Below are 13579 nucleotides of genomic sequence, written 5' to 3' on the forward strand. Positions count from 1 at the left end.
GGGAGTGATAGAGCGGCTCTGGTGGGCACCTGGCCCCAGCCAGGGTCAACCCACCACAGCAGGTATGCAGAGACCATGCTGAATGATGCTGTCTTGCTGTCTCATTCTTCATCCTTTCCTGTATATATCCACTGCTCATCTCTTTCTCTAGTTGTTATTTCCTAGAGGAAAGTTTTATCTTTTTGAATTCTCTCTGTATGGTGCTTCATACAATTGGTCGCAGACGATGATTAGGCCTTCTAAACAGAACAGCAATGCTACTGTTACTCTAATTACTAATATTAATGTTGCTGCTGAAAAGAGACATTGTTGGTCTTGGAATCAGAATATCAAGTTATCCACCCAGATTTGTTACTAATCTGTTCTGTGACATTGATTCATCGTTCTTTGTCATCTGTTGATATAAAGGCCTGAAGAAGAACAGAGTGTTTGCAATATTTTGGAGAATGAAAATAGTATGGTAATATCAACTTAATAAACATTTGTTTGTTTGTTTTATCTTTTAAATTTAAAATATGAAGTATACTTGTGAATAGAATTCAATCCTGGCATAAGTCTGGAGTAAACCATTCCTAAGCCAATGTCAGCACCAATGTAATTTCAGTGTTGTATATGAGATGGCAAGGGAGCATCAAGAAACAATGAGGATTCCTGAAAATAATTTGGCATTAGGAAGGCATACAAATGCAGTATGATAGTTATACCAGTGGGATGGAATGTTGTAGAAAAAAAACACAAATAAAGGCTGCCAATACTTTAATTTCATACATCTTGTGTTCCATAGATTTTCAGGCAAAGAAAGATTGAATTAATTTGCTTCTGTCTTTGAAGTAAACATTCTCTCAAATCCACAATGAAACAGTGGCATATAAATATATTGGAGGGCTAGTATACTTTGTTATGAGGTAAAAAAACCCCTAACTTTATATACTTCTGTTGAATATACAAGTAGATAAAGACAAATACTTAATTGATGTTTTAATATGGAAGAAGCCATATTTGCAGGTAACTAGGAAAGGTTTTGAGAATATATATTCTCCTCAACTAATTTACGTAGACAGCTGAAACTTATTAAAATCCATTCCTAACATAAAACATGTATTTTTGTAAACCTTTTGGTTTAATTTATCTGAGATTAATAAATATAAACGTTATTGACATGGAAACTTATCTGAATAGAGAAAGTTAATTCATCTTTCTTGTCACTCAGTCATAAAAAACCCCAATGATTTTGTAAATTTAAAAATCTATTCTCCCTTTGGAAATACGAAATTAAAGGCTCCCTCATTAGCAAGTTGTATTGGTAAAGTAATATGTGGGAAAAGCTAATGATCTTGAACAGACTACTTCATTGAATAATATCTTTAAAGTTTGTCTGTCAGGTGCATCAGGAATCACTGCTCTGTTAGACAACCAAATTGGAAACAGCTCAGGTAAGCTACCATCACCTTCAGTAACAAAACATTTTTTGCTCTATCACTTTATCTCTGTAATTTGATGGTGGATGGAGATGATATAAACCAATTGATACAGACAAAATTGATACATTATTAATTTTAATCATACTGTCCAAAAATATTCTGTGTGAAATAATTTATTAAGATTCGGGCCAATAAACTGGACAGCTCAAACTTTTTCTGAGTGAATTAAAAAGGATGCCGCTACTCTGATACCAAAAATTATTTTCAAAACTAAATGGGACCTCACAGAACACGTTTTCCACTGTTTTCTTTCAACATGTTTAAATGAAAAAAAGGTCAGGGAAACAGAAGACATAAGAGTTCAAAGAGCTCAAAGAGGAATTTTGTAACTACAGCAGCTGTTTTACTTGTCATCCAGCAGTTCAGAATTTGTGCAATGTGGTGGCAATAATTTTGCACTAGAGCAGCAGTGAATTGACCCAGAGAACAAGATGTCTTTCATTGAATGAAGCCAGGTTCAGTTCTACAAAGGTATTTAGGCACATGATCAATGACAGTGTGGCAGCTAAACATGTCTAAGGGCCAGGGTCAGAACCATTCCCTCATCTTTTAAATTCCCTGGAGAATAGACATCTGAGCACAATGCTCTTTAAACAGTTAAATGTGACAAGACTCTAATTTAGGATATTTAATTATAAAAGGAAAAAAGTTCATATATACCTTTCACCTTTTTGTACATTGTTATTATAGTGAAAGAGATCCTACCAGTCTTTTATCTACAAATGACCAAAGCATTGCATGAAACTTTATCTGCACAATTCCCATTAAAACTGCATAAGCTAAATTCTCTAGAAAGCCTCCTCTTTTTTTCTTGGGTAGTTTTTTGGTAGTTCACGCTGAAGTCTTTTATAATTTTGAATTATCTTTCAGTTACTATGCCTTCTTTCTCCCCCTGCTGCATGAAGAACCATACAATAGGTCAATAATAAAGCTTCTCTTATTACTATTTGGGTTGGTTGGTTGGTTGGTTGGTTGTTTTTTTTTTTTAAATAGAATCTAATCTTTTGACATTCAGTGTGAACTGAAGTGTAGAATCAGAATATCTTGTGTTTAGAAGAATAGCAAGCTAGCTGGGCTTAGGACAAAACTGTAATAGCTCCTGAAACAATCTATTCTTTTTATTTTTTTATGATTTTTCTATAAATAAGATCCTACTGACCTTTACATTACAAGACAGAGAGCAAATTTAATAGTTTTTATACATATTGTCCAAGGAGCTAGATACATGTTATTTACAGCCAACAGGCAGAAGAGTGAGTATGTGCAAGATGACATGATGTTAGAATAAAAAGATGCAACTTTAACCAGCTTAGAAAAAGGACATCTTGTTTACAATGGAGTGTACTCATGAGAGAGCTGTTAAGTATGAATTATTAAACTTAGTGCACTTCAGAAAATGTAATTGAACACAGGAGACTAAAAATATAAATTGTAGTCTGCAAGCAAATAAATTTAACATTCTCCTAGCTCTAAAATAGATATAAAGTATAATATTAGCATACAATTTAAAGGTCAATTAGCAGTGGTAGTCCACCATTACTTTGTAGGTTAGCCATTTTCGCAGCTTGAAAAATGAATGACTGGTCACATGATTTTATAGACTTTCATTATGCCCATACTCCTTCACCTTTCTCTGTTATTTTTCCTCTCCTCATTCCCCTTCACTTCTTTCCTCCTTTAATAAATTTATTTTACTATACAACCTCTCAGTCTCTAAAAGGTCAAGATGTACCAGGTACTCTCAGTCTTTGGATTGCAAAATCAGATTGTGTCAATGGGTTTCTTAATCAGTACTTCTGGTAGTGCTGGCCTTCTAGATCCACCTAGAACAAAATTCTCTACCACTGTTTACATGTGTTCAGGATTTTGTCAGTTCTTATAAAAGACAGGAAAAATGATAACAACAATACACTGTCTAATGTCTTCTCCTTCTGCCTGTGTATTCTATGAATTCTGAAAGAAAAACTTTTCAAGAAACTGTGGTACTGTGTAGAGGAAAGGACATGGTAAGAAAAGGGACTTCATATCTCAAGAAGTTAACAAAGAGTTGTGAGTAGAAAGGAGATGCTAGTCAATAATATTTGAAAGACATTACATTACTCTCAGCTGGCTACCAGGGAGCGTATGTCAAATGAATTGTTTTCAAACTAGGTCATAGAGAATAAATCTTCACATAACTGCTGACCATTAATTTAACATCTTTGTCGGCAATCTCAATAAAGACAAAAGTACTGAATTAACATACACAGTAAAATACCCTCTCTCTTTCCATCTGATTTTAAAATGTTCCCTTTAGATCATTTTTTTTTGTCACATTGGTGATGAAAACCTGTACTAGCCATCACAGAACAAGATCAAGAAAGCTTCAGATGTTAATGGAATGTTAATTCAGCATTTTTATAATAGCATTAGAAACAAAAGAAAATAGTTGACTAAGCAAAGATAATTCAAGTTAAGGTCAGTCATAACACCTTTCTGATATTTAATCAGCTGCCATGCTCAATTTTCAAAACTTCTTGTGGTTATGTTCAAATCAGGTCAAAAGTAATCATTTAATCAGGTATGTATTTATAGAGAATTAGTTTCAATTTTTGACAAAGTTCCAATGTCTTCTTTCTTACATCTTTTTTTCCATTAACCTATATGAAATTGCAGATGTTCAGTATGTAATAATCTCAGTAAAATTCTGGAAGTTTATAAGTAGCATAATTATGAAAAACTACATATTCTAGGCAACTATTGTGAAATAGATATCACAACAACTGTAGGGACAAGATATTCTTATATATGGAGCTGGCAGATATCTCTATCAAATACTGAAATGAAACAGTGAAATAAATTCTTTTAGATCAGAAAGCATTTTTATCTCAGAATTAGACACAGAAAGTAATCTGTGACTGATGTGTTGAAATGCAAGACAAAAATAAGCCTCTGACTTTTTAGTTTCTTACTTCTAATTGGTGACGTTGATTGACTTGAATGAGGAACACAAGGATTTGAATGTGGAACAAGCAAAGAATGATTTTCTGTAAAAAGGGAAAATTTTAACAGCATTCAAAGCAGGAGGGAAAAATACCTGATATGGAAGAAGTACAATACTTACTGAATGAAATAATAAAAAAAAAAAACCCAAAAAACCAAACCCCAAAGGCAAACCAACATCAAACAGGTCCAAAAGAATACTATGGAGGCAAGCACAAAATATGGAAAAAGAATCTGCAAGAAGGATGCCTGTGACACCATTGCATGGAAGTACAGAAACAAGATTAAAATAGTCAAAATATAGTTTAGCCAAACTTTTTAAAAGAATATTACAACTGTCAGTGACAAAGATAAAAATAGAAAAAGGTGAGCAGGCATAGGAAACAGAAGAAAACTGATATTAATACATGCTCAGAAAGGAGTAAAGATCAAGGTTAACCTATTCCAGTTGCCAAAGGAATATTTTTGCCTCAGTTTACTTTTTTTTTTTTTTTTTGGTTAAATGTGACTGCTATACAGAAAAAATAATGGTAGCATATCATGGGAAAAAAAAAGTAACAGAAATAAAAATATCTGAAATGGAAACAAAGCTTAGACTGCATATTCTAATAAAATGATAATAGCCCATTAGTCTCTATCCCTGATGAATCTGTTCCTTAATCTGTACTTTGAGATGTGCAGGTGATACAAAGTGGAAAGTTTTATCCATACTCTGGAAGACCAGGTCAATAAGTGGAAAAATGAGATGAACTTGTGGACTAAAGCAATGGAAATTAAATTAAATTTTATAATACAAAGTACTAAGATATATACTTCAGGATTAATGAGAATTTGAGCCTATAAACATAAACTACATCAATTGTATGTGACAAAGGAAAGGAAAAATCTGAATGCATTTATGAGTAATAGGATGACAGTGTGACATGGCTGTGAAAATGCTAATGATATCCTGGGATGCATCAAGCAAGATATTCCCAGTACAAATAGGAAAACATTGCTTCCATTTTGTAACATGTTGGCTGGATCTTACTCAAAATATTCATAGAAAATTACTCATCTGTTAATAATGAAATTAACCTGAATTAGGCACAGAAAAAGACTATAAGGATGACTATGAGAATGGAAAAATCCCTACGAAATCATGTTAGAAGAGATAGTAAAACAAATGTTGAGAGAAGATGACTCTGTAAGTGTGCAAATATAAGAAGGACAAGAATGATCTGCTTTAGAAGACAATGATATGCATGGCCATATGAATATAAAATGGGCATGAATAAATCTGTCATCACAATTAGAAAGATATTTCTAAGTAAGGTCCTGGGATAGCCTGGCTAATGTTTTTGGCTTTGACACAAAAGTTGAAAACATTATAGAAGAAGGGATCACATAAGACAAAAATATATCAACCCTAATTATCATGATGAAAGACTATGTGTATTCAACTCTTAAATTTTCAAAGGTTGTTGAAATAAACTTAAATATTTCATTGATCAAAAATATGGACCCTATTTATTTGGTACTACACAAGTTACATGTCACTGAAATTGTCTCCTAAATGAATAAATTGGCTCTTTTTTTGTTGTTCTGTTTTTCACTCTCCATCCCAAAAACACTTGGAGACTGGTCATAGGCTGCCGCACAGGTTCACAAGTGGCTCTAGCAATACTGAAAATTTTTCAAGTGCCTACATGGTATTCCTGGCTTAGATGCTCAAGTGATCATCACATATTATTAAATTAGTAGTCAGGAAGTCATCCCAAAGACTGACTGGCAGAAAACATTGGACAGTTGTTTTAATTTGCTGTGCAGTGTCCTAATGTAGATGGTTTCATCTAACAAATGCTCAAATTTTTCTAGGAATCTAGGACAGTGTCAATGCCCTTGATGTTCTCAGCTATATTTATGTACATTTTTGTAGCTTTTGATGTGATTTTGAAATACTTTGGTTTGTTGAGAGAAGATAGTGTTGTGACTTCTGAGATGTTCAGCTAAGGTTTCTTGGTACCCATCCAAACAGATGTTCTTAAAACTGTAACTGGTGAGCACTGCACTCTATTGCTATAGCTCTTTTCTTTTTTCTTTTCCCCTGCAAGCTCTATTTCCTTATTTATCAGTTTAAGCTGTATTATTGACTGTTTTTCCAACCTGATAACAGAAGTAATACCACATTTCGTGTAATTATTGTTCCTTAGGGCCTTAAAGCAATGAATGGGTATAAATCTGATTTGGGATTAGATGAAATTCATGCAATATTTTAAAATTTAGAATCAGTGGGTCAATATTGTAAAGAACAAAATTCTACCTGTTAGAGCATCTCAAACTGCATATGTATATACCTACAAAATCACTGGTTTTAGTTAAGCAACTTTGAGTTATCTTTTTTCCCTTTTACTGATACTTACCTCACCTTTCCCAGTTTCTGTCATTTCTGGCTGAATATCTGAAATTACCTGTTATCATTCCCTTACTGTATGTCACTCAAGACCACTTTCCCAGTAGTTAATTTGGAAAAGACAGCTCATCCTGGCAGGCTCTAGCCTCATGATATTTGCACACAGGAGTCTTTATCACTCAGTTATCATGACTGATGCTGCTTTATATATCATTATATAGAAAAGAGCAAGAAATTCAGAATGCATCTCCAGTATTTTTCTGTACAGTGCTCCAGAAGAGAAATGGTGCAAAAAGTAAAGGGATTTTGTTAGAGAAAAAAAAAAATTATAAATTAAGATTAAGCAAAAAAAAAAATTCATATTTTTAATACTGAGGAGGAAACATAAGATTTTCATAATTTCAATCAACAGTTTTACTATTTTTATACGCAAAAATAAACAAATGTAAAGCAGTATGGAAACAGGCTTGTATGACTATTTTTTTGTTTCTTAGTCTTCTCCACTGCTTTCTCTGCTCTATCATGACAAGAAAGTAGCAGGAAATTGTAGGTTATATTTTCTCAATTCTTTTGTTGTCTGTTTTAAAGGAGTGTTTGGTAATTTATACATAATAGCTTTACAAAGTACATATTTTTGAAATAAATATCATTCATCTACAGAGAGCAGAATTCCTTATAATATTAGATTTGCTGACCATTGAATCATGCTTCCTTTAAACCAGTAATATATTTGTTTCCCCTAATTAGGGAAAGGTCGGTGTAGAATGAGAATAGTAATCATAGTGATAAAACTTTACATTTATATATGTGTTGTGTGTGAAAAATTCAAAGTATTTTTCAAGCTTAATAGTATTTAGCCAAGTATTAGAGGTCTATTTACACAGAATAAGCTAAGAATCAGGGCATAGACAATTTAAGTGACTTACCCAAGGCCACACAACAATTCAATTCCAGTAACAAAAATAAGATTCCATAATTTAAGTCTCCTTTTTTCCTACCTAGACCTCACTCCTGCCAAGCACCTGTCTTACAGACAAATACCCTTGTCCTCAATGGTGAAGTGAAATGAAAGGAAATTAAGTCACCTTGTGTGATTTTATTAGCTGACCTGTCTTGAATCCTCTACAGATGGTGCACAGAATTTATGTTTCTGGTCCTAAATATGTTAATAATACTCTTTTACTTTTTCTCCTCTAGAAATTTTGGATATAACAGAAATGTGGCAGTGTCACCAGCAGCTGGGTAGGCTTAAGAGTAAAAGAGAGCAGATGTGATAGAAAAAGGACTGACTGCATTAACAGCTTAAATAAAAAGTAAATGGCATATCAAGACAGAAATGTGAAGGAAGTGAAATACCTTCTATCTAAATATACACATGCAGTCGCAGCTGTTTCCGAGGTAACACAATGTGCCTTTTGAACAGTAATTCCCAAAAGCAGGTGTAACTTTCAAGGGATGAGTCAGTGCAGAAAGACATTCAGACCCATAACATTTCTAACACCAGCAGTTAGTTATTTTAGGTGAATTTTTCCTTGTCACAGGCTTTTATATAATCACTAGCAAAAGTTTGCCAGGAAAATAAGTGCAGTCTTCTGGCAATCTCTGTCTCTGCTTCCTGTAGAGTGATCTGTGCTTCTGTATGACGGTAAAAACAAGAACAAAAATAAGTTGATAAGAAAATCAGGAGGAGAAAGAAAGATTATTTGATTAAGGCTTCACTGCCTGACAGAACAGCTGTCTATAAATCTTTTGTGCATCTTTTACCTTTGCAAAACTGGGCACTAGCCAGTAGTGTACAATGCTCCGTAGGCAGGGAATCCAATTCTCTACTGCCTGAAGCCTGTGTAATTTCTTACAGCTTTTCAGAATGCATGTAAAATATGACTATTCTGATCATACTCACACTTCTTTGCACGCAAGATAGTGATTACCTAAGGCAGTGTGGAATCAGACCAAGAAAGACAGGGAAGAGGACTCTTTCCTTATGATCGATATTTAAGTGAGAAAATATAGAATAACAACAAATACATGCATTTTCATGAGCTTTCACCTTTTATTCAGTGTTTGCATTAGCATTAATCAATTTTTAATTATGAATTCAGGCAGGTGTTAAAATATTCAAACTGTATAAAATTTTCCAATGGATTACCAATGAGTTCAAACCCACTTAAAATTACATTTTTAAAGCATAGTTATAAAAAAACAAAACAAAACACCAAAACTATAAAAACTGTTACTTAATCATCTTTGCAGAAGTTCTATTTAAGACCTGTGCACAGATTTAGAAAACTAGATTCCTGCTGTGTTACTTTTGGGTGATATAATGTACCTATTAATACTTTGCTTAGAGTGCTAGTGGACTAAAATACCTAACAATGCAAGCAAAGAATATGAAACATCTACTTGTTAATCTTTTATAGTCTCTGAGTACATCTTGCTGCACCTTAGTCGATTTGTTGCATACTCTAAGGGTGGTTTACAGTGAAGGACTGCAGATTTGCAATATTAACGGTCTTTGTGGGGTTGTTATTGCACGAGGTCCCACAAAAGCTTCTACAAGATGTGATTAAATATCTGTTTCTCATTCATACTTATATTTTTCATTCACAGATTGAAAGTAGAGGCCTACAGTCAAGGGAGATGTGACTGGCTGCCTTTCAGCACTATAATGGAGAGTAATCATCCATCATTTATATTCTCCTCCCCCCTCACACACTCTTGCTCTTACATGGCAATAATTATAGTCTAGATGAAACTGCAAAGAATATAAAATATCCATGTTCTGCTGTGTTTTTGAGAAATGACAATATATATGTGTGAATAATTTTTAATATTACATCAACATTTTAGGTAAGAAGAAGATGAAGTCATTCAAAGAAGCCTTGAAAATTTGGAGATGTATGTCAGGACACAGATGAGATTAAGAAATTAATATCTCCAAGAACATAAGAATAGCCATAGTTCAGACTAAAGGCTCTGTAATCAAAAATGGAAAATAAATACAGAAGAAACCTAGCAAGGAAAGGGTGTGCTGAAATGTTCTCAAAAGTTTTTCCCAGACTTGAGACAGGAATTACAGTTCCAGGACTCAAGGCAGCTGATATGTCCTTGTCTGTACTACCCGGATGAAAGTTGGCAATGGAAAGTGCTAGGCAGATATGTTCTTCTTGCCTTTTATTCCAGTCAGAATTTGTTTTCCTCAATCTGCCCATCATTATATAAACTTACTGCACTTCAGAGAGTTCATATTCTTTGGTAATGATCAGTTTACTAGTCAGAGAACCATGGACCATTAAGAGTTCACTCATATTCCTCAGCTGTCACATCTGACCAGACAGTAATGCTTAGTGATTTGCATGGTTTGCTTACAAATTATGTAAAAACCATACCATTGCATTTTGAGAAATGGCTTTAATCTATTAGTCGACAAAAAAGAAACAAACAGAAACAAAGAAAATTGATTTTGCAACTTTCATTTGTAGGGAACTGCAGTAAAATCATTAAGATTGGTGTGAATGGAGAATGAACAGGATTTTTCGAGTACAGAAGCAATGGAAGGAAAAGCAGAAGAAAGTGAGGCTTATAAAATAGCATGTGCTGATAGCATGTATACTATCAGATAGTATAGACAATATACTATATACCAATATATCAATAGACAAATAACTGAGTCAGTTCTGAAGACTCAGAAAGGTTGGACAGGATGGTGAGATTAGACTCTGAATAGTCCAACAACCACATGCAAAGCTATCATGTAGTCACCAACCTAAGAAAAACTGAGGAGATGATGAGTAGCTGGTGTTCCTTGGAATCTGTATCATCCTGGGCCCAACTGCTATTGTGCAAACACGGGAAAGGCTGCTAAAACACAAAGATCTTGCTGCCCATCAGTATGTGAGTATGAGTGTGAGTGTTAATAAGTTAAATTAGTTGGGTTTTTTTGGTTTGGTTTTTAATAAAATCACCTTTCTCTCCTAGAATGCCTGCACTAAGTTTTGCTACATTTTTGCTACTATGTTATGACATTACTTCCTACCTTCTTCATTTCTCTTTTGTCCTTCTTATTTTTTATTTTATCATATATACTCCTTCTGCATAAGCTGGAAAAAAACAAAACAAAGCAAACAAAAAAACCCTCAAACACCCCAAATAATAACCAACCAAGATGTGGTCCCTAAGCATTTGTTTCACAGATAGCATTTTCCAGCCATAGAGGTTTACAAGAAAGAGTGATGAAAACTGAAGTACAGCCAGACTATGAACAAATTCCAGAAATGTCTCCCTCAACAGCCATTAAACAAGATGCCTTCCGTCAAGAGGATCCAATTCAATCTGTCTTTTGGCACTTCATAGACTTTGTAGAGCTCTTTTGAAAATCATTGTGTGGAATCCAGTAGAAGTTCAGTGGTTAGTCTGACTTGGTGGTTCTCCATCTACATAGTTTGCAGAAAATTGAAAATGTAGCAAAGGCACAGATTCAAAAAGCAAAATGTATTTCTTGGTTATAAAAGTGGAAAAGGAAGTGGAATTAAATACATCTACAATGGCTTTCACAGTGTGAAGTGCAGCTGTCCTCTGCACAGCCAGTCAACTTGGAAGGACAGTGCAAAGGAGCAACAAAGGCCATTCTTCCAATCAGTTTTTTGGGACACCTTGTCTTAAAAGGGGGTGCATATATAAAGTAAATTCTGTTATTAAGGATAATTGCATCAGATCATAAAGGATGTACTCCAAAAAAGGGTTATCTGACCCTCTTAAGTATCACAGCATGCTGGAGGGAGTAGACAAAAGACACCAGCCCCATGTTAGTTCTGGAAGTCCAAAGTGAGAGGAAATAAAAAGAAATAACTTGAATTAAATACCATTTTATTTTTATTTATTTTTAAACTATACTGCAATTGTTATCAAGGCAGGTAGTTCCAAGCTCTACAAGCTATAAATGAAATCTGTACATGAACGTCTCTCATTTAATTAGTAGATGAGAATTTGCAATGTTAGCCACCAGCTGCCTACGTGTCCAGGTAATTTCAAAGTAACTAGGACCTCCTGAATATTAGTTCAGGTTAGCTGTTTATAGCTAGTGTTCTTCCTTACTATGCTGCCCATTAGTTTCAACACCACTGGTATTTGATTGCTCAATAAAAAAAATAGGGAAGGAGGAGGAGAAAGAAGAAAGGAGACTGGAAGGAGATAGGAAGCAAGCATGCAAGACTTAAGAGCTATGATGTAATTCCAGATTTATATTATAACAGCTAGAAAACTTACATATTGAGGGGCCATGGGGGAGAAGTATTGTTGTTTTCAGTTTCACCGTTTTGCTTAGACATTTCAGTGATTCAATTCTGAATAATGTCTGTGGCTTGATCCAAAGGCACAGAAACAGTCATACTGACTCCACTTACCTTGGAACAAGCCATTGACAACCAGATGTATGGATCAGGCATATTTAACTCTGATGTCCTGAGGTTGGGGTTTTTTCCATGTAGAATAAAAAAGCAGATGAGAACAAGAGAGGACCTGCAAGTTTGAAATTTAGCTTTGTAGCCAATGAAACAACAGCAGCAGCATTCCCCAGCTGTGCTTATTACTACTGCACGACAATGATAATTACTGAATTTCTATATTTATAGAAAACGGGTGCCTCATAAATATCCAGCTGTACTTTTATCTAAGTACAATATGTGACCATTTTCTATAAATACGGACATTTGGTAGAAGCATTGTGTAACTGTTAAAATGCAGGATTAAGTTATAGGAATCTTTATTTATTTATTTATTTATTTATAATACAGAAAAATGCTGCCTTTCAGGAAAATCAGTGTGACTTATTGCCATTTTCAGTGAACCCATCACTGATCATTTAGTGATTTTTGACCATGAGGACTATACATGGGCATTTTTTTAGCAGTATGTCTTGACAGGAAACAGATTAACAGTTTTTAATGATGATGGCTAATGCGCATAGTCAATGACTATGGTGGCTATAATGCTGGAAACACTAGCACCAGGAAATCTATCAGTGGTGTGGAGCTGTGCAGGTAGAATAAAACAGGGACATTGATTCAGATGAGATAGGTGGAACATTTCAATTATTTATCTGCAAACAACCACAGCAGCAGCAAAACCCTGACATAACATAAGATGGTTAACTTTGAACTTGAAATAGATCTTATAGTCACCGAGGTACCTCAGAGGCAGAAGGCAAGTTGTCAGTAATTAATGGCTTGTGGATTTAAGCAAAAAGAGGGTGTCAGCATTTACGCAGTGAAGGGTAGGAGAGTACGTGGGACCAATCTAGCTGACAACTGCAGGAAGTTTTGCAAATGTTTGCAAGTGGCTTCTTAAGAAATATTCATCTGAAAGTGACTATACCTATAAATGGATTATGGTATCTAAAACTCCACATGCCTTTTATTGTCAGTTCTGGCTGCTGGTCTTCTTCCATCTTGTCTAATAAGATTTACCTTAAAATGTTTGTCCTATTTTAACAACAGCAGGAGCAGCCAAAGAGAAGAAAAACAACCAACTCCCATTTTATGCCAGACAAACCTCTTTCTTTTTATTGGTCCAAATGATTCCAAAGGCTGCTTTTGTACAGTGCATGATGTGTGTGTGGCTGCAGTGGCTATATATAGCACAAGTACACAAACCTGGCAAGGTGGATTTCAGTCTACTGCTGATGAGCTGGCTCCTCTTATCCTTCTTCCCTCCCTGAAATAAACTG

This window comes from Grus americana, chromosome 2 (genome assembly GCF_028858705.1).
Source record: "Grus americana isolate bGruAme1 chromosome 2, bGruAme1.mat, whole genome shotgun sequence".
Lineage (NCBI taxonomy): Eukaryota > Metazoa > Chordata > Aves > Gruiformes > Gruidae > Grus > Grus americana.